This window comes from Heterodontus francisci, chromosome 33, assembly GCF_036365525.1.
Source record: "Heterodontus francisci isolate sHetFra1 chromosome 33, sHetFra1.hap1, whole genome shotgun sequence".
Classification (NCBI taxonomy): domain Eukaryota; kingdom Metazoa; phylum Chordata; class Chondrichthyes; order Heterodontiformes; family Heterodontidae; genus Heterodontus; species Heterodontus francisci.
The window spans coordinates 12,823,237-12,844,572 of record NC_090403.1 but is presented as its reverse complement, the minus strand read 5'-3'; the positions used below and the strand labels follow the sequence as shown (position 1 = coordinate 12,844,572).

The following is a 21,336-nucleotide window of genomic DNA, read 5'->3' as shown; positions in this document are numbered from 1 at the left end:
TGTCACTGTGAGAGATTTCCCCTGTGTCTCATTGTGAGATTTCCGCTGTGTCTCAGTGTGAGATTTCCCCTGTGTCTCATTGTGAGTATTCCCCTGTGTCTCAGTTAGAGATTTCCCCTTTGTCACAGTGAGAGATATTCCCTGTGTCTCAGTGTGAGATTTCCGCTGTGACTCAGTGTGAGATTTCTCGTGTCTCAGTGTGTGATTTCCGCTGTGTCTCAGTGTGAGATTTCCGCTGTGTCTCAGTGAGAGATTTCCCCTGTGTCTCAGTGAGAGGTTTCAGCTGTGTCTCAGTGTGAGATTTCCCCTGTGTCTCAGTGCGAGTTTTCCCCTTTGTATCAGTGAAAGATTTCCCATGTGTCTCACTGTGAGATTTCCCCTGTGTCTCAGTGAGAGAGATTTCCCCTGTGTCTCAGTGTGAGATTTCCCCTGTGTCTCAGTGAGAGAGATTTCCGCTGTGTCTCAGTGTGAGATTTCCCCTGTGTCTCAGTGAGAGAGATTTCCGCTGTGTCTCAGTGTGAGATTTCCCGTGTGTCAGTGTGAGATTTCCCCTGTGTCAGAGTGAGATTTCCGCTGTGTCTCAGTGAGAGATTTCCCCTGTGTCTCAGTGTGAGATTTCCGCTGTGTCTCAGTGTGAGATTTCCGCTGTGTCTCAGTGAGAGATTTTTCCTGTATCTCAGTGAGAGATTTCCCCTGTGTCTCAGTGTGAGATTTCCGCTGTGTCTCAGTGTGAGATTTCCCCTGTTACTCAGTGAGAGATTTCCCCTGTGTCTCAGTGAGAGATTTCCCCTGTATCTCAGTGAGAGATTTCCCCTGTGTCTCAGTGTTATATTTCCCCTGTGTCTCAGTGAGAGATTTCCCCTGTGTCTCAGTGTGAGATTTCCGCTGTGTCTCAGTGTGAGATTTCACGTGTCTCAGTGTGAGATTTCCGCTGTGTCTCAGTGTGAGATTTCCACTGTGTCTCACTGAGTGATTTCCCCTGTGTCTCAGTTTGAGATTTCCGCTGTGTCTCAGTGTGAGATTTCCGCTGTGTCTCAGTGTGAGATTTCCGCTGTGTCTCAGGGAGAGATTTCCCCTGTGTCTCAGTGTGAGATTTCCCCTGTGTCTCAGTGAGAGATTTCCCCTGTGTCTCAGTGAGAGATTTCCCTGTGTCTCAGTGAGAGATTTCCCCTGTGTCTCAGTGTGACATTTCCCCTGTGTCTCAGTGTGAGATTTCCCGTGTCTCAGGGTGAGATTTCCGCTGTGTCTCAGTGTGAGATTTCCGCTGTGTCTCACTGAGTGATTTCCCCTGATTCTCAGTGTGAGATTTCCGCTGTTTCTCAGTGTGAGATTTCCGCTGTGTCTCAGCGTGAGATTTCCGCTGTGTCTCAGTGAGAGATTTCCCCTGTGTCTCAGTGTGAGATTTCCCCTGTGTCTCAGTGAGAGATTTCCCCTGTGTCTCAGTGAGAGATTTCCCCTGTGTCTCATTGTGAGATTTCCGCTGTGTCTCAGTGTGAGATTTCCCCTGTGTCTCATTGTGAGAATTCCCCTGTGTCTCAGTTAGAGATTTCGCGTTTTACAGAGTGAGAGATTTCCCCTGTGTCTCAGTGTGAGATTTCCGCTGTGTCTCAGTGTGAGATTTCCCCTTTCTCAGTGTGAGATTTCCGCTCTGTCTCAGTGTGAGATTTCCGCTGTGTCTCAGTGAGCGATTTCCCCTGTGTCTCAGTGAGAGATTTCCGCTGTGTCTCAGTGTGAGATTTCCACTATGTCTCAGTGTGAGTTTTCCCATTTGTATCAGTGAGAGATTTCCCATGTGTCAGTGTGAGATTTCCGCTGTGTCTCAGTGAGTGATTTCCCCTGTGTCTCAGTGTGAGATTTCCCATGTGTCAGTGTGAGATTTCCCCTCTGTCTCAGTGTGAGATTTCCGCTGTGTCTCAGTGAGTGATTTCCCCTGTGTCTCAGTGTGAGATTTCCGCTGTGTCTCAGTGTGAGATTTCCGCTGTGTCTCAGTGAGAGATTTCCCCTGTGTCTCAGTGTGAGATTTCCCCTGTGTCTCAGTGAGAGATTTCCCCTGTGTCTCTGTGAGAGATTTCCCCTGTTACTCAGTGAGAGATTTCCCCTGTGTCTCAGTGAGAGATTTCCCCTGTGTCTCAGTGTTATATTTCCCCTGTGTCTCAGTGTGAGATTTCCGCTGTGTCTCAGTGTGAGATTTCCCTTGTCTCAGTGTGAGATTTCCCCTGTGTCCCAGTGCCAGATTTCCCCTCTGTCTCAGTGAAAAATATCCCCTGTGTCTCAGTGTGAGATTTCCCCTGTGTCTCAGTGAGTGATTTCCCCTGTGTCTCAGTGTTATATTTCCCCTGTGTCTCAGTGTGAGATTTCCGCTGTGTCTCAGTGTGAGATTTCCGCTGTGTCTCAGTGTGAGATTTCCCCTGTGTCCCAGTGCCAGATTTCCCCTCTGTCTCAGTGAAAAATATCCCCTGTGTCTCAGTGTGAGATTTCCCCTGTGTCTCAGTGTGAGATTTCCCCTGTGTCTCAGTGTGAGATTTCCCCTGTGTCCCAGTGCCAGATTTCCCCTCTGTCTCAGTGAAAAATATCCCCTGTGTCTCAGTGTGAGATTTCCCCTGTGTCTCAGTGTGAGATTTCCCCTGTGTCTCAGTGTGAGATTTCCCCTGTGTCCCAGTGCCAGATTTCCCCTGTCTCTCAGTGTGAGATTTCCGCTGTGTCTCAGTGAGAGATTTCCCCTGTGTCTCAGTGTGAGATTTCCCCTGTGCCTCAGTGAGAGATTTCCCCTGTGTCTCAGTGAGAGATTTCCCCTGTGTCTCAGTGAGAGATTTCCCCTGTGCCTCAGTGAGAGATTTCCCCTGTGTCTCAGTGAGAGATTTCCCCTGTGTCTCAGTGAGAGATTTCCCCTGTGTCTCAGTGAGAGATTTCCCCTGTGCCTCAGTGAGAGACTTCCCCTGTCTCTCAGTGTGAGATTTCCCTTGTCTCAGTGTGTGATTTCCCCTGTGTCTCAGTGTGATATTTCCCGTGTCTCAGTGTCGGATTTCCCCTTTGTCTCAGTGTGAGATTTCCCCTGTGACACAGTGTGAGATTTCCCGTGTCTCAGTGTCGGATTTCCCCTTTGTCTCAGTTTGAGATTTCCTGTGTCTCAGTGAGAGATTTCCCGTGTCTCAGTGTGAGATTTCCCTTGTCTCAGTGTGAGATTTCCGCTGTGTCTCACTGAGTGATTTCCGCTGTGTCTCAGTGTGAGATTTCCGCTGTGTCTCAGTGAGAGATTTCCCCTGTGTCTCAGTGTGAAATTTTCCCTGTGTCTCATTGAGAGATTTCCCCTGTGTCTCAGTGTGAGATTTCCCCTGTGTCTCAGTGAGAGATTTCCCCTGTGTCTCAGTGTGAGATTTCCCCTGTGTCTCAGTGAGAGATTTCCCCTGTGTCTCAGTGTGAGATTTCCCCTGTGTCTCAGTGAGAGATTTCCCCTGTGTGTCAGTGTGAGATTTCCCCTGTGTCTCAGTGTGAGATTTCCACTGTGTCTCTGTGTGAGATTTCTGCTGTGTCTCACTGAGTGATTTCCCCTGTGTCTCAGTGTGACATTTCCGCTGTGTCTCAGTGTGAGATTTCCCCTGGGTCTCAGTGAGAGATTTCCCCTGTGTCTCTGTGAGAGATTTCCCCTGTGTCTCATTGTGAGATTTCCGCTGTGTCTCAGTGTGAGATTTCCCCTGTGTCTCATTGTGAGAATTCCCCTGTGTCTCAGTTAGAGATTTCCCCTTTGTCACAGTGAGAGATATTCCCTGTGTCTCAGTGTGAGATTTCCGCTGTGACTCAGTGTGAGATTTCCCGTGTCTCAGTGTGTGATTTCCGCTGTGTCTCAGTGTGAGATTTCCGCTGTGTCTCAGTGAGAGATTTCCCCTGTGTCTCAGTGAGAGATTTCAGCTGTGCCTCAGTGTGAGATTTCCCCTGTGTCTCAGTGCGAGTTTTCCCCTTTGTATCAGTGAAAGATTTCCCATGTGTCTCACTGTGAGATTTCCCCTGTGTCTCAGTGAGAGAGATTTCCCCTGTGTCTCAGTGTGAGATTTCCCCTGTGTCTCAGTGAGAGAGATTTGCGCTGTGTCTCAGTGAAAGAGATTTCCGCTGTGTCTCAGTGTGAGATTTCCCGTGTGTCAGTGTGAGATTTCCCCTGTGTCAGAGTGAGATTTCCGCTGTGTCTCAGTGTGAGATTTCCGCTGTGTCTCAGTGAGAGATTTTTCCTGTGTCTCAGTGAGAGATTTCCGCTGTGTCTCAGTGTGTGATTTCCCCTGTTACTCAGTGAGAGATTTCCCCTGTGTCTCAGTGAGAGATTTCCCCTGTGTCTCAGTGAGAGATTTCCCCTGTGTCTCAGTGTTATATTTCCCCTGAGTCTCAGTGAGAGATTTCCCCTGTGTCTCAGTGTGAGATTTCCGCTGTGTCTCAGTGTGAGATTTCCCGTGTCTCAGTGTGAGATTTCCGCTGTGTCTCAGTGTGAGATTTCCACTGTGTCTCACTGAGTGATTTCCCCTGTGTCTCAGTTTGAGATTTCCGCTGTGTCTCAGTGTGAGATTTCCGCTGTGTCTCAGTGTGAGATTTCCGCTGTGTCTCAGTGAGAGATTTCCCCTGTATCTCAGTGTGAGATTTCCCCTGTGTCTCAGTGAGAGATTTTCCCTGTGTCTCAGTGAGAGATTTCCCTGTGTCTCAGTGAGAGATTTCCCCTGTGTCTCAGTGTGAGATTTCCCCTGTGTCTCAGTGTGAGATTTCCCGTGTCTCAGGGTGAGATTTCCGCTGTGTCTCAGTGTGAGATTTCCCCTGTCTCATTGTGAGATTTCCGCTCTGTCTCAGTGTGAGATTTCCGCTGTGTCTCAGTGACCGATTTCCCCTGTGTCTCAGTGAGAGATTTCCGCTGTGTCTCAGTGTGAGATTTCCCATTTGTATCAGTGAGAGATTTCCCATGTGTCTCAGTGAGTGATTTCCCCTGTGTCTCAGTGAGAGAGATTTCCGCTGTGTCTCAGTGTGAGATTTCCCATGTGTCAGTGTGAGATTTCCCCTCTGTCTCAGTGTGAGATTTCCGCTGTGTCTCAGTGTGAGATTTCCGCTGTGTCTCACTGAGTGATTTCCCCTGTGTCTCAGTTTGAGATTTGCGCTGTGTCACAGTGTGAGATTTCCGCTGTGTCTCAGTGTGAGATTTTCGCTGTGTCTCAGTGAGAGATTTCCCCTGTGTCTCAGTGTGAGATTTCCCCTGTGTCTCAGTGAGAGATTTCCCCTGTGTCCCAGTGCCAGATTTCCCCTCTGTCTCAGTGAAAAATATCCCCTGTGTCTCAGTGTGAGATTTCCCCAGTGTCTCAGTGTGAGATTTCCCCTGTGCCTCAGTGAGAGATTTCCCCTGTGTCTCAGTGAGAGATTTCCCCTGTGTCTCAGTGAGAGATTTCCCCTGTGCCTCAGTGAGAGATTTCCCCTGTCTCTCAGTGTGAGATTTCCCGTGTCTCAGTGTGTGATTTCCCCTGTGTCTCAGTGTGATATTGCCCGTGTCTCAGTGTCGGATTTCCCCTTTGTCTCAGTGTAAGATTTCCCCTGTGACACAGTGTGAGATTTCCCGTGTCTCAGTGTCGGATTTCCCCTTTGTCTCAGTGAGAGATTTCCTGTGTCTCAGTGAGAGATTTCCCGTGTCTCAGTGTGAGATTTCCCTTGTCTCAGTGTGAGATTTCCGCTGTGTCTCACTGAGTGATTTCCCCTGTGTCTCAGTTTGAGATTTCCGCTGTGTCTCAGTGTGAGATTTCCGCTGTGTCTCAGTGTGAGATTTCCGCTGTGTCTCAGTGAGAGATTTCCCCTGTGTCTCAGTGAGAGATTTCCCCTGTGCCTCAGTGAGAGATTTCCCCTGTGTCTCAGTGAGAGATTTCCCCGGTGCCTCAGTGAGAGATTTCCCCTGTCTCTCAGTGTGAGATTTCCCGTGTCTCAGTCTGTGATTTCCCCTGTGTCTCAGTGTGATATTGCCCGTGTCTCAGTGTCGGATTTCCCCTTTGTCTCAGTGTGAGATTTCCCCTGTGAAACAGTGTGAGATTTCCCGTGTCTCAGTGTCGGATTTCCCCTTTGTCTCAGTGAGAGATTTCCTGTGTCTCAGTGAGAGATTTCCCGTGTCTCAGTGTGAGATTTCCCTTGTCTCAGTGTGAGATTTCCGCTGTGTCTCACTGAGTGATTTCCCCTGTGTCTCAGTTTGAGATTTCCGCTGTGTCTCAGTGTGAGATTTCCGCTGTGTCTCAGTGTGAGATTTCCGCTGTGTCTCAGTGAGAGATTTCCCCTGTGTCTCAGTGTGAAATTTTCCCTGTGTCTCATTGAGAGATTTCCCCTGTGTCTCAGTGTGAGATTTCCCCTGTGTCTCAGTGAGAGATTTCCCCTGTGTCTCAGTGTGAGATTTCCCCTGTGTCTCAGTGAGAGATTTCCCCTGTGTCTCAGTGTGAGATTTCCCCTGTGTCTCAGTGAGAGATTTCCCCTGTGTCTCAGTGTGAGATTTCCCCTGTGTCTCAGTGAGAGATTTCCCCTGTGTCTCAGTGTGAGATTTCCACTGAGTCTCAGTGTGAGATTTCCGCTGTGTCTCACTGAGTGATTTCCCCTGTGTCTCAGTGTGACATTTCCGCTGTGTCTCAGTGTGAGATTTCCGCTGTGTCTCAGTGAGAGATTTCCCCTGTGTCTCAGTGTGAGATTTCCCCTGGGTCTCAGTGAGAGATTTCCCCTGTGTCTCTGTGAGAGATTTCCCCTGTGTCTCATTGTGAGATTTCCGCTGTGACTCAGTGTGAGATTTCCCCTGTGTCTCATTGTGAGAATTCCCCTGTGTCTCAGTTAGAGATTTCCCCTTTGTCACAGTGAGAGATATTCCCTGTGTCTCAGTGTGAGATTTCCGCTGTGACTCAGTGTGAGATTTCCCGTGTCTCAGTGTCGGATTTCCCCTTTGTCTCAGTTTGAGATTTCCTGTGTCTCAGTGAGAGATTTCCCGTGTCTCAGTGTGAGATTTCCCTTGTCTCAGTGTGAGATTTCCGCTGTGTCTCACTGAGTGATTTCCGCTGTGTCTCAGTGTGAGATTTCCGCTGTGTCTCAGTGAGAGATTTCCCCTGTGTCTCAGTGTGAAATTTTCCCTGTGTCTCATTGAGAGATTTCCCCTGTGTCTCAGTGTGAGATTTCCCCTGTGTCTCAGTGAGAGATTTCCCCTGTGTCTCAGTGTGAGATTTCCCCTGTGTCTCAGTGAGAGATTTCCCCTGTGTCTCAGTGTGAGATTTCCCCTGTGTCTCAGTGAGAGATTTCCCCTGTGTGTCAGTGTGAGATTTCCCCTGTGTCTCAGTGTGAGATTTCCACTGTGTCTCTGTGTGAGATTTCTGCTGTGTCTCACTGAGTGATTTCCCCTGTGTCTCAGTGTGACATTTCCGCTGTGTCTCAGTGTGAGATTTCCCCTGGGTCTCAGTGAGAGATTTCCCCTGTGTCTCTGTGAGAGATTTCCCCTGTGTCTCATTGTGAGATTTCCGCTGTGTCTCAGTGTGAGATTTCCCCTGTGTCTCATTGTGAGAATTCCCCTGTGTCTCAGTTAGAGATTTCCGCTTTGTCACAGTGAGAGATATTCCCTGTGTCTCAGTGTGAGATTTCCGCTGTGACTCAGTGTGAGATTTCCCGTGTCTCAGTGTGTGATTTCCGCTGTGTCTCAGTGTGAGATTTCCGCTGTGTCTCAGTGAGAGATTTCCCCTGTGTCTCAGTGAGAGATTTCAGCTGTGCCTCAGTGTGAGATTTCCCCTGTGTCTCAGTGCGAGTTTTCCCCTTTGTATCAGTGAAAGATTTCCCATGTGTCTCACTGTGAGATTTCCCCTGTGTCTCAGTGAGAGAGATTTCCCCTGTGTCTCAGTGTGAGATTTCCCCTGTGTCTCAGTGAGAGAGATTTGCGCTGTGTCTCAGTGAAAGAGATTTCCGCTGTGTCTCAGTGTGAGATTTCCCGTGTGTCAGTGTGAGATTTCCCCTGTGTCAGAGTGAGATTTCCGCTGTGTCTCAGTGTGAGATTTCCGCTGTGTCTCAGTGAGAGATTTTTCCTGTGTCTCAGTGAGAGATTTCCGCTGTGTCTCAGTGTGTGATTTCCCCTGTTACTCAGTGAGAGATTTCCCCTGTGTCTCAGTGAGAGATTTCCCCTGTGTCTCAGTGAGAGATTTCCCCTGTGTCTCAGTGTTATATTTCCCCTGAGTCTCAGTGAGAGATTTCCCCTGTGTCTCAGTGTGAGATTTCCGCTGTGTCTCAGTGTGAGATTTCCCGTGTCTCAGTGTGAGATTTCCGCTGTGTCTCAGTGTGAGATTTCCACTGTGTCTCACTGAGTGATTTCCCCTGTGTCTCAGTTTGAGATTTCCGCTGTGTCTCAGTGTGAGATTTCCGCTGTGTCTCAGTGTGAGATTTCCGCTGTGTCTCAGTGAGAGATTTCCCCTGTATCTCAGTGTGAGATTTCCCCTGTGTCTCAGTGAGAGATTTTCCCTGTGTCTCAGTGAGAGATTTCCCTGTGTCTCAGTGAGAGATTTCCCCTGTGTCTCAGTGTGAGATTTCCCCTGTGTCTCAGTGTGAGATTTCCCGTGTCTCAGGGTGAGATTTCCGCTGTGTCTCAGTGTGAGATTTCCCCTGTCTCATTGTGAGATTTCCGCTCTGTCTCAGTGTGAGATTTCCGCTGTGTCTCAGTGACCGATTTCCCCTGTGTCTCAGTGAGAGATTTCCGCTGTGTCTCAGTGTGAGATTTCCCATTTGTATCAGTGAGAGATTTCCCATGTGTCTCAGTGAGTGATTTCCCCTGTGTCTCAGTGAGAGAGATTTCCGCTGTGTCTCAGTGTGAGATTTCCCATGTGTCAGTGTGAGATTTCCCCTCTGTCTCAGTGTGAGATTTCCGCTGTGTCTCAGTGTGAGATTTCCGCTGTGTCTCACTGAGTGATTTCCCCTGTGTCTCAGTTTGAGATTTGCGCTGTGTCACAGTGTGAGATTTCCGCTGTGTCTCAGTGTGAGATTTTCGCTGTGTCTCAGTGAGAGATTTCCCCTGTGTCTCAGTGTGAGATTTCCCCTGTGTCTCAGTGAGAGATTTCCCCTGTGTCCCAGTGCCAGATTTCCCCTCTGTCTCAGTGAAAAATATCCCCTGTGTCTCAGTGTGAGATTTCCCCAGTGTCTCAGTGTGAGATTTCCCCTGTGCCTCAGTGAGAGATTTCCCCTGTGTCTCAGTGAGAGATTTCCCCTGTGTCTCAGTGAGAGATTTCCCCTGTGCCTCAGTGAGAGATTTCCCCTGTCTCTCAGTGTGAGATTTCCCGTGTCTCAGTGTGTGATTTCCCCTGTGTCTCAGTGTGATATTGCCCGTGTCTCAGTGTCGGATTTCCCCTTTGTCTCAGTGTAAGATTTCCCCTGTGACACAGTGTGAGATTTCCCGTGTCTCAGTGTCGGATTTCCCCTTTGTCTCAGTGAGAGATTTCCTGTGTCTCAGTGAGAGATTTCCCGTGTCTCAGTGTGAGATTTCCCTTGTCTCAGTGTGAGATTTCCGCTGTGTCTCACTGAGTGATTTCCCCTGTGTCTCAGTTTGAGATTTCCGCTGTGTCTCAGTGTGAGATTTCCGCTGTGTCTCAGTGTGAGATTTCCGCTGTGTCTCAGTGAGAGATTTCCCCTGTGTCTCAGTGAGAGATTTCCCCTGTGCCTCAGTGAGAGATTTCCCCTGTGTCTCAGTGAGAGATTTCCCCGGTGCCTCAGTGAGAGATTTCCCCTGTCTCTCAGTGTGAGATTTCCCGTGTCTCAGTCTGTGATTTCCCCTGTGTCTCAGTGTGATATTGCCCGTGTCTCAGTGTCGGATTTCCCCTTTGTCTCAGTGTGAGATTTCCCCTGTGAAACAGTGTGAGATTTCCCGTGTCTCAGTGTCGGATTTCCCCTTTGTCTCAGTGAGAGATTTCCTGTGTCTCAGTGAGAGATTTCCCGTGTCTCAGTGTGAGATTTCCCTTGTCTCAGTGTGAGATTTCCGCTGTGTCTCACTGAGTGATTTCCCCTGTGTCTCAGTTTGAGATTTCCGCTGTGTCTCAGTGTGAGATTTCCGCTGTGTCTCAGTGTGAGATTTCCGCTGTGTCTCAGTGAGAGATTTCCCCTGTGTCTCAGTGTGAAATTTTCCCTGTGTCTCATTGAGAGATTTCCCCTGTGTCTCAGTGTGAGATTTCCCCTGTGTCTCAGTGAGAGATTTCCCCTGTGTCTCAGTGTGAGATTTCCCCTGTGTCTCAGTGAGAGATTTCCCCTGTGTCTCAGTGTGAGATTTCCCCTGTGTCTCAGTGAGAGATTTCCCCTGTGTCTCAGTGTGAGATTTCCCCTGTGTCTCAGTGAGAGATTTCCCCTGTGTCTCAGTGTGAGATTTCCACTGAGTCTCAGTGTGAGATTTCCGCTGTGTCTCACTGAGTGATTTCCCCTGTGTCTCAGTGTGACATTTCCGCTGTGTCTCAGTGTGAGATTTCCGCTGTGTCTCAGTGAGAGATTTCCCCTGTGTCTCAGTGTGAGATTTCCCCTGGGTCTCAGTGAGAGATTTCCCCTGTGTCTCTGTGAGAGATTTCCCCTGTGTCTCATTGTGAGATTTCCGCTGTGACTCAGTGTGAGATTTCCCCTGTGTCTCATTGTGAGAATTCCCCTGTGTCTCAGTTAGAGATTTCCCCTTTGTCACAGTGAGAGATATTCCCTGTGTCTCAGTGTGAGATTTCCGCTGTGACTCAGTGTGAGATTTCCCGTGTCTCAGTGTGTGATTTCCGCTGTGTCTCAGTGTGAGATTTCCGCTGTGTCTCAGTGAGAGATTTCCCCTGTGTCTCAGTGAGAGATTTCAGCTGTGTCTCAGTGTGAGATTTCCCCTGTGTCTCAGTGCGAGTTTTCCCCTTTGTATCAGTGAAAGATTTCCCATGTGTCTCACTGTGAGATTTCCCCTGTGTCTCAGTGAGAGAGATTTCCCCTGTGTCTCAGTGTGAGATTTCCCCTGTGTCTCAGTGAGAGAGATTTCCGCTGTGTCTCAGTGTGAGATTTCCCCTGTGTCTCAGTGAGAGAGATTTCCACTGTGTCTCAGTGAGAGATTTCCCCTGTGTCTCAGTGAGAGATTTCCCCTGTGTCTCAGTGAGAGATTTCCCCTGTGTCTCAGTGTTATATTTCCCCTGTGTCTCAGTGAGAGATTTCCCCTGTGTCTCAGTGTGAGATTTCCGCTGTGTCTCAGTGTGAGATTTCCCGTGTCTCAGTGTGAGATTTCCGCTGTGTCTCAGTGTGAGATTTCCCCTGTGTCTCAGTGAGAGATTTCCCCTGTGTCTCAGTGTGAGATTTCCGCTGTGTCTCAGTGAGAGATTTCCCCTGTGTCTCAGTGAGAGATTTCCCCTGTGTCTCAGTGTGAGATTTCCGCTGTGTCTCAGTGTGAGATTTCCCCTGTGTCTCAGTGAGAGATTTCCCCTGTGTCTCAGTGTGAGATTTCCCCTGTGTCTCAGTGAGAGATTTCCCCTGTGTGTCAGTGTGAGATTTCCCCTGTGTCTCAGTGAGAGATTTCCCCTGTGTCTCAGTGTGAGATTTCCACTGTGTCTCAGTGTGAGATTTCTGCTGTGTCTCACTGAGTGATTTCCCCTGTGTCTCAGTGTGACATTTCCGCTGTGTCTCAGTGTGAGATTTCCGCTGTGTCTCACTGAGTGATTTCCCCTGTGTCTCAGTTTGAGATTTCCGCTGTGTCTCAGTGTGAGATTTCCGCTGTGTCTCAGTGTGAGATTTCCGCTGTGTCTCAGTGAGAGATTTCCCCTGTGTCTCAGTGTGAAATTTTCCCTGTGTCTCATTGAGAGATTTCCCCTGTGTCTCAGTGTGAGATTTCCCCTGTGTCTCAGTGAGAGATTTCCCCTGTGTCTCAGTGTGAGATTTCCCCTGTGTCTCAGTGAGAGATTTCCCCTGTGTCTCAGTGTGAGATTTCCCCTGTGTCTCAGTGAGAGATTTCCCCTGTGTCTCAGTGTGAGATTTCCCCTGTGTCTCAGTGAGAGATTTCCCCTGTGTCTCAGTGTGAGATTTCCACTGTGTCTCAGTGTGAGATTTCCGCTGTGTCTCACTGAGTGATTTCCCCTGTGTCTCAGTGTGACATTTCCGCTGTGTCTCAGTGTGAGATTTTCGCTGTGTCTCAGTGAGAGATTTCCCCTGTGTCTCAGTGTGAGATTTCCCCTGGGTCTCAGTGAGAGATTTCCCCTGTGTCTCTGTGAGAGATTTCCCCTGTGTCTCATTGTGAGATTTCCGCTGTGACTCAGTGTGAGATTTCCCCTGTGTCTCATTGTGAGAATTCCCCTGTGTCTCAGTTAGAGATTTCCCCTTTGTCACAGTGAGAGATATTCCCTGTGTCTCAGTGTGAGATTTCCGCTGTGACTCAGTGTGAGATTTCCCGTGTCTCAGTGTGTGATTTCCGCTGTGTCTCAGTGTGAGATTTCCGCTGTGTCTCAGTGAGAGATTTCCCCTGTGTCTCAGTGAGAGATTTCAGCTGTGTCTCAGTGTGAGATTTCCCCTGTGTCTCAGTGCGAGTTTTCCCCTTTGTATCAGTGAGAGATTTCCCCTGTGTCTCAGTGTGAGATTTCCCCTGTGTCTCAGTGAGAGAGATTTCCCCTGTGTCTCAGTGTGAGATTTCCCCTGTGTCTCAGTGAGAGAGATTTCCGCTGTGTCTCAGTGTGAGATTTCCCCTGTGTCTCAGTGAGAGAGATTTCCGCTGTGTCTCAATGTGTGATTTCCCCTGTTACTCAGTGAGAGATTTCCCCTGTGTCTCAGTGAGAGATTTCCCCTGTGTCTCAGTGAGAGATTTCCCCTGTGTCTCAGTGTTATATTTCCCCTGTGTCTCAGTGAGAGATTTCCCCTGTGTCTCAGTGTGAGATTTCCGCTGTGTCTCAGTGTGAGATTTCCCGTGTCTCAGTGTGAGATTTCCCCTGTGTCTCAGTGAGAGATTTCCCCTGTGTCTCAGTGTGTGATTTCCGCTGTGTCTCAGTGTGAGATTTCCCCTGTGTCTCAGTGAGAGATTTCCCCTGTGTCTCAGTGTGAGATTTCCGCTGTGTCTCAGTGTGAGATTTCCCCTGTGTCTCAGTGAGAGATTTCCCCTGTGTCTCAGTGTGAGATTTCCGCTGTGTCTCAGTGTGAGATTTCCCCTGTGTCTCAGTGAGAGATTTCCCCTGTGTCTCAGTGTGAGATTTCCCCTGTGTCTCAGTGAGAGATTTCCCCTGTGTGTCAGTGTGAGATTTCCCCTGTGTCTCAGTGAGAGATTTCCCCTGTGTCTCAGTGTGAGATTTCCACTGTGTCTCAGTGTGAGATTTCTGCTGTGTCTCACTGAGTGATTTCCCCTGTGTCTCAGTGTGACATTTCCGCTGTGTCTCAGTGTGAGATTTCCGCTGTGTCTCAGTGAGAGATTTCCCCTGTGTCTCAGTGTGAGATTTCCCCTGTGTCTCAGTGAGAGATTTCCCCTGTGTCTCAGTGTGAGATTTCCCCTGTGTCTCAGTGAGAGATTTCCCCTGTGTGTCAGTGTGAGATTTCCCCTGTGTCTCAGTGAGAAATTTCCCCTGTGTCTCAGTGTGAGATTTCCACTGTGTCTCAGTGTGAGATTTCTGCTGTGTCTCAGTGTGAGATTTCCCCTGTGTCTCAGTGTGACATTTCCGCTGTGTCTCAGGGTGAGATTTCCGCTGTGTCTCAGTGAGAGATATTCCCTGTGTCTCAGTGTGAGATTTCCGCTGTGACTCAGTGTGAGATTTCCCGTGTCTCAGTGTGTGATTTCCGCTGTGTCTCAGTGAGAGATTTCCCCTGTGTCTCAGTGAGAGATTTCAGCTGTGTCTCAGTGTGAGATTTCCCCTGTGTCTCAGTGCGAGATTTCCCCTTTGTATCAGTGAAAGATTTCCCATGTGTCTCACTGTGAGATTTCCCCTGTGCCTCAGTGAGAGAGATTTCCCCTGTGTCTCAGTGTGAGATTTCCCCTGTGTCTCAGTGAGAGAGATTTCCGCTGTGTCTCAGTGTGAGATTTCCCCTGTGTCTCAGTGAGAGAGATTTCCGCTGTGTCTCAGTGTGAGATTTCCCGTGTGTCAGTGTGAGATTTCCCCTGTGTCAGAGTGAGATTTCCGCTGTGTCTCAGTGAGAGATTTCCCCTGTGTCTCAGTGTGAGATTTCCGCTGTGTCTCAGTGTGAGATTTCCGCTGTGTCTCAGTGAGAGATTATTCCTGTGTCTCAGTGAGAGATTTCCCCTGTGTCTCAGTGTGTGATTTCCCCTGTTACTCAGTGAGAGATTTCCCCTGTGTCTCAGTGAGAGATTTCCCCTGTGTCTCAGTGAGAGATTTCCCCTGTGTCTCAGTGTTATATTTCCCCTGTGTCTCAGTGGGAGATTTCCCCTGTGTCTCAGTGTGAGATTTCCGCTGTGTCTCAGTGTGAGATTTCCCGTGTCTCAGTGTGAGATTACCGCTGTGTCTCAGTGTGAGATTTCCGCTATGTCTCAGTGAGAGATTTCCCCTGTGTCTCAGTGTGAGATTTCCCCTGTGTCTCAGTGAGAGATTTCCCCTGTGTCTCAGTGTGAGATTTCCCCTGTGTCTCAGTGAGAGATTTCCCCTGTGTGTCAGTGTGAGATTTCCCCTGTGTCTCAGTGAGAAATTTCCCCTGTGTCTCAGTGTGAGATTTCCACTGTGTCTCAGTGTGAGATTTCTGCTGTGTCTCAGTGTGAGATTTCCCCTGTGTCTCAGTGTGACATTTCCGCTGTGTCTCAGGGTGAGATTTCCGCTGTGTCTCAGTGAGAGATATTCCCTGTGTCTCAGTGTGAGATTTCCGCTGTGACTCAGTGTGAGATTTCCCGTGTCTCAGTGTGTGATTTCCGCTGTGTCTCAGTGAGAGATTTCCCCTGTGTCTCAGTGAGAGATTTCAGCTGTGTCTCAGTGTGAGATTTCCCCTGTGTCTCAGTGCGAGATTTCCCCTTTGTATCAGTGAAAGATTTCCCATGTGTCTCACTGTGAGATTTCCCCTGTGCCTCAGTGAGAGAGATTTCCCCTGTGTCTCAGTGTGAGATTTCCCCTGTGTCTCAGTGAGAGAGATTTCCGCTGTGTCTCAGTGTGAGATTTCCCCTGTGTCTCAGTGAGAGAGATTTCCGCTGTGTCTCAGTGTGAGATTTCCCGTGTGTCAGTGTGAGATTTCCCCTGTGTCAGAGTGAGATTTCCGCTGTGTCTCAGTGAGAGATTTCCCCTGTGTCTCAGTGTGAGATTTCCGCTGTGTCTCAGTGTGAGATTTCCGCTGTGTCTCAGTGAGAGATTATTCCTGTGTCTCAGTGAGAGATTTCCCCTGTGTCTCAGTGTGTGATTTCCCCTGTTACTCAGTGAGAGATTTCCCCTGTGTCTCAGTGAGAGATTTCCCCTGTGTCTCAGTGAGAGATTTCCCCTGTGTCTCAGTGTTATATTTCCCCTGTGTCTCAGTGGGAGATTTCCCCTGTGTCTCAGTGTGAGATTTCCGCTGTGTCTCAGTGTGAGATTTCCCGTGTCTCAGTGTGAGATTACCGCTGTGTCTCAGTGTGAGATTTCCGCTATGTCTCAGTGAGAGATTTCCCCTGTGTCTCAGTGTGAGATTTCCCCTGTGTCTCAGTGTGAGATTTCCCCTGTGTCTCAGTGTGAGATTTCCCGTGTCTCAGGGTGAGATTTCCGCTGTGTCTCAGTGTGAGATTTCCGCTGTGTCTCACTGAGTGATTTCCCCTGATTCTCAGTGTGAGATTTCCGCTGTGTCTCAGTGTGAGATTTCCGCTGTGTCTCAGCGTGAGATTTCCGCTGTGTCTCAGTGAGAGATTTCCCCTGTGTCTCAGTGTGAGATTTCCCCTGTGTCTCAGTGAGAGATTTCCCATGTGTCAGTGTGAGATTTCCCCTCTGTCTCAGTGTGAGATTTCCGCTGTGTCTCAGTGTGAGATTTCCGCTGTGTCTCAGTGAGAGATTTCCCCTGTGTCTCAGTGTGAGATTTCCCCTGTGTCTCAGTGAGAGATTTCCCCTGTGTCTCTGTGAGAGATTTCCCCTGTTACTCAGTGAGAGATTTCCCCTGTGTCTCAGTGAGAGATTTCCCCTGTGTCTCAGTGTGAGATTTCCGCTGTGTCTCAGTGTGAGATTTCCCCTGTGTCTCAGTGTGAGATTTCCGCTGTGTCTCAGTGTGAGATTTCCCGTGTCTCAGTGTGAGATTTCCGCTGTGTCTCAGTGTGAGATTTCCGCTGTGTCTCACTGAGTGATTTCCCCTGTGTCTCAGTTTGTGACTTGCGCTGTGTCTCAGTGTGAGATTTTCGCTGTGTCTCAGTGAGAGATTTCCCCTGTGTCTCAGTGTGAGATTTCCCCTGTGTCTCACTGAGAGATTTCCCCTGTGTCCCAGTGCCAGATTTCCCCTCTGTCTCAGTGAAAAATATCCCCTGTGTCTCAGTGTGAGATTTCACCTGTGTCTCAGTGTGAGATTTCCCCTGTGCCTCAGTGAGAGATTTCCCCTGTATCTCAGTGAGAGATTTCCACTGTGCCTCAGTGAGAGATTTCCCCTATCTCTCAGTGTGAGATTTCCGCTGTGTCTCAGCGTGAGATTTCCGCTGTGTCTCAGTGAGAGATTTCCCCTGTGTCTCAGTGTGAGATTTCACCTGTGTCTCAGTGAGAGATTTCCCCTGTGTCTCAGTGAGAGATTTCCCCTGTGTCTCATTGTGAGATTTCCGCTGTGTCTCAGTGTGAGATTTCCCCTGTGTCTCATTGTGAGAGTTCCCCTGTGTCTCAGTTAGAGATTTCCCCTTTTACAGAGTGAGAGATTTCCCCTGTGTCTCAGTGTGAGATTTCCGCTGTGTCTCAGTGTGAGATTTCCCCTGTCTCAGTGTGACATTTCCGCTCTGTCTCAGTGTGAGATTTCCGCTGTGTCTCAGTGAGCGATTTCCCCTGTGTCTCAGTGAGAGATTTCCGCTGTGTCTCAGTGTGAGATTTCCCCTGTGTCTCAGTGTGAGATTTCCCCTGTGTCTCAGTGAGAGATTTCCCCTGTGTCTCAGTGAGAGATTTCCCCTGTGTCTCAGTGTGAGATTTCCGCTGTGTCTCAGTGTGAGATTTCCCCTGTCTCAGTGTGAGATTTCCCCTGTGTCTCAGTGAGAGATTTCCCCCGTGTCTCAGTGAGAGATTTCCGCTGTGTCTCAGTGTGAGATTTCCCCTGTGTCTCAGTGAGAGATTTCCGCTGTGTCTCAGTGTGAGATTTCCCCTGTGTCTCAGTGTGAGTTTTCCCCTTTGTATCAGTGAGAGATTTCCCATGTGTCTCAGTGTGAGATTTCCCCTCTGTCTCAGTGTGAGATTTCCGCTGTGTCTCAGTGTGAGATTTCCGCTGTGTCTCACTGAGTGATTTCCCCTGTGTCTCAGTGTGAGATTTCCGCTGTGTCTCAGTGTGAGATTTCCGCTGTGTCTCAGTGAGAGATTTCCCCTGTGTCTCAGTGTGAGATTTCCCCTGTGTCTCAGTGAGAGATTTCCCCTGTGTCTCTGTGAGAGATTTCCCCTGTTACTCAGTGAGAGATTTCCCCTGTGTCTCAGTGAGAGATTTCCCCTGTGTCTCAGTGAGAGATTTCCCCTGTGTCTCAGTGAGAGATTTCCCCTGTGCCTCAGTGAGAGATTTCCCCTGTCTCTCAGTGTGAGATTTCCCGTGTCTCAGTGTGTGATTTCCCCTGTGTCTCAGTGTGATATTTCCCGTGTCTCAGTGTCGGATTTCCCCTTTGTCTCAGTGTGAGATTTCCCCTGTGACACAGTGTGAGATTTCCCGTGTCTCAGTGTCGGATTTACCCTTTGTCTCAGTGAGAGATTTCCCGTGTCTCAGTGTGAGATTTCCCCTGTGTCTCAGTGTGAGATTTCCCCTGTGTCTCATTGAGAGATTTCCGCGGTGTCTCAGTGTGAGATTTCCCGTGTCTCAGTGTGAGATTTCTGCTGTGTCTCACTGAGTGATTTCCCCTGTGTCTCAGTTTGAGATTTCCGCTGTGTCTCAGTGTGAGATTTCCGCTGTGTCTCTGTGTGAGATTTCCCCTGTGTCTCAGTGAGAAATTTCACCTGTGTCTCAGTGTGAGATTTCCCGTGTCTCAGTGTGACATTTCCCCTGTGTCTCAGTGTGAGATTTCCCGTGTCTCAGTGTCGGATTTCCCCTTTGTCTCAGTGAGAGATTTCCTGTGTCTCAGTGTGAGATTTCCCCTGTGTCTCAGTGTGAGATTTCCCCTGTGTCTTAGTTAGAGATTTCCACTGTGTCTCAGTGTGAGATTTCCCCTGTGTCTTAGTTAGAGATTTCCCCTTTGTCACAGTGTGAGATTTCCCTTGTGTCTTAGTTAGAGATTTCCCCTTTGTCACAGTGAGAGATTTCCCCTGTCTCTCAGTGTGAGATTTCCCCTGTGTCTCAGTGTGAGATTTCCCGTGTCTCAGTGTGAGATTTCCGCTGTGTCTCAGTGAGAGATTTCCCCTGTGTCTCAGTGAGAGATTTCCCCTTTGTCACAGTGAGAGATTTCCCCTGTGTCTCAGTGTGAGATTTCCGCTGTGTCTCAGTGTGAGATTTCCCCTGTGTCTTAGTTAGAGATTTCCCCTTTGTCACAGTGAGAGATTTCCCCTGTGTCTCAGTGTGAGATTTCCGCTGTGTCTCAGTGTGAGATTTCCCCTGTGACTCAGTGTGAGATTTCCCGTGTCTCAGTGTGAGATTTCCCCTGTGTCTCAGTGTGAGATTTCCCCTGTGTCTTAGTTACAGATTTCCCCTTTGTCACAGTGAGAGATTTCCCCTGTGTCTCAGTGTGAGATTTCCGCTGTGTCTCAGTGTGAGATTTCCCGTGTCTCAGTGTGAGATTTCCGCTGTGTCTCAGTGAGAGATTTCCCCTGTGTCTCAGTGAGAGATTTCCCCTGTGCCTCAGTGAGAGATTTCCCCTGTGTCTCAGTGTGAGATTTCCGCTGTGTCTCAGTGTGAGATTTCCCGCGTCTCAGGGTGGGATTTCCGCTGTGTCTCAGTGTGAGATTTCCGCTGTGTCTCAGTGAGAGATTTCCCCTGTGTCTCAGTGAGAGATTTCCCCCGTGTCTCAGTGAGAGATTTCCCCTGTGTCTCAGTGTGAGATTTCCCATGTGTCTCAGTGAGAGATTTCCCTTGTGTCTCAGTGTGAGATTTCCCCTGTGTCTCAGTGTGAGATTTCCCGTGTCTCAGGGTGAGATTTCCGCTGTGTCTCAGTGTGAGATTTCCGCTGTGTCTCACTGAGTGATTTCCCCTGTGTCTCAGTGTGAGATTTCCGCTGTGTCTCAGTGTGAGATTTCCGCTGTGTCTCAGCGTGAGATTTCCGCTGTGTCTCAGTGAGAGATTTCCCCTGTGTCTCAGTGTAAGATTTCCCGTGTCTCAGTGAGAGATTTCCCCTGTGTCTCATTGTGAGATTTCCGCTGTGTCTCAGTGTGAGATTTCCCCTGTGTCTCATTGTGAGAATTTTCCTGTGTCTCAGTTAGAGATTTCCCCTTTGTCAGAGTGAGAGATTTCCCCTGAGTCTCAGTGTGAGATTTCCGCTGTGTCTCAGTGTGAGATTTCCCCTGTCTCAGTGTGAGATTTCCGCTGTGTCTCAGTGTGAGATTTCCGCTGTGTCTCAGTGAGCGATTTCCCCTGTGTCTCAGTGAGAGATTTCCGCTGTGTCTCAGTGTGAGATTTCCCCTGTGTCTCAGTGTGAGTTTTCCCCTTTGTATCAGTGAGAGATTTCCCATGTGTCTCAGTGAGAGATTTCCCCTGTGTCTCAGTGAGAGAGATTTCCGCTGTGTCTCACTGTGAGATTTCCCTTGTCTCTCAGTGAGAGAGATTTCCGCTGTGTCTCAGTGTGAGATTTCCCATGTGTTAGTGTGAGATTTCCCCTCTGTCTCAGTGTGAGATTTCCGCTGTGTCTCAGTGAGAGATTTCCCCTGTGTCTCAGTGTGAGATTTCCGCTGTGTCTCAGTGAGAGAGATTTCCGCTGTGTCTCAGTGAGAGATTTCTCCTGTGTCTCAGTGAGAGATTTCCCCTGTGTCTCAGTGTGAGATTTCCCCTGTTACTCAGTGAGAGATTTTCCCTGTGTTTCAGTGAGAGATTTCCCCTGTGTCTCAGTGAGAGATTTCCCTTGTGTCTCAGTGTGAGATTTCCCCTGTGTCTCAGTGAGAGATTTCCCGTGTCTCAGTGTGAGATTTCCGCCGTGTCTCAGTGTGAGATTTCCCGTGTCTCAGTGTGAGATTTCCCCTGTGTCTCAATGTGAGATTTCCGCTGTGTCTCACTGTGAGATTTCCGCTGTGTCTCATGTGAGAGATTTCCCCTGTGTCTCAGTGTGAGATTTCCCCTGTGTCTCAGTGTGAGTTTTCCCCTTTATATCAGTGAGAGATTTCCCCTGTGTCTCAGTGTGAGATTTTCCCTGTGTCTCAGTGAGAGATTACCCGTGTCTCAGTGTGAGATTTCCCCTGTGTCTCAGTGTGAGTTTCCCCCTTTGTCTCAGTGAGAGATTTCCCCTGTGTCTCAGTGTGAGATTTCCCCTGTGTCTCAGTGTGAGATTTCCCCTGCGTCTCAGTGAGAGATTTCCCCTGTGTCTCAGTGTGAGATTTCCCCTGTGTCTCAGTGTGAGATTTCCCCTGTGTCTCAGTGAGCGATTTCCCATGTGTCTCAGTGTGAGGTTTCCCGTGTCTCAGTGTGAGATTTCCCGTTTCTCTGTGAGAGATTTCCCCTGTGTCTCAGTGTGAGATTTCCCTTGTCTCAGTGTGAGATTTCCGCTGTGTCTCAGTGTGAGATTTCCGCTGTGTCTCAGTGAGCGATTTCCCCTGTGTCTCAGTGAGAGATTTCCGCTGTGTCTCAGTGTGAGATTTCCCCTGTGTCTCAGTGTGAGTTTTCCCCTTTGTATCAGTGAGAGATTTCCCATGTGTCTCAGTGAGAGAGATTTCCGCTGTGTCTCACTGTGAGATTTCCCCTGTCTCTCAGTGAGAGAGATTTCCGCTGTGTCTCAGTGTGAGATTTCCGCTGTGTCTCAGTGAGAGATTTCCCCTGTGTCTCAGTGTGAGATTTCCGCTGTGTCTCAGTGTGAGATTTCCGCTGTGTCTCAGTGAGAGATTTCTTCTGTGTCTCAGTGAGAGATTTCCCCTGTGTCTCAGTGTGAGATTTCCGCTGTGTCTCAGTGAGAGATTTCCCCTGTGTCTCAGTGTGAGATTCCCGCTGTGTCTCAGTGTGAGATTACCGCTGTGTCTCAGTGAGAGATTTCTCCTGTGTCTCAGTGAGAGATTTCCCCTGTGTCTCAGTGTGAGATTTCCCCTGTTACTCAGTGAGAGATTTTCCCTGTGTCTCAGTGAGAGATTTCCCCTGTGTCTCAGTGAGAGATTTCCCCTGTGTCTCAGTGTGAGATTT

General features: G+C 49.0%; 1 protein-coding gene across 3 annotated transcripts in view; it reads left to right on the top strand.

Moving 5' to 3' along the window:
* The window catches only part of maptb (microtubule-associated protein tau b), a 554,848-nt gene that overhangs the window by 418,064 nt on the left and 115,448 nt on the right, over positions 1 to 21,336 (top strand). The window lies entirely within an intron of this gene.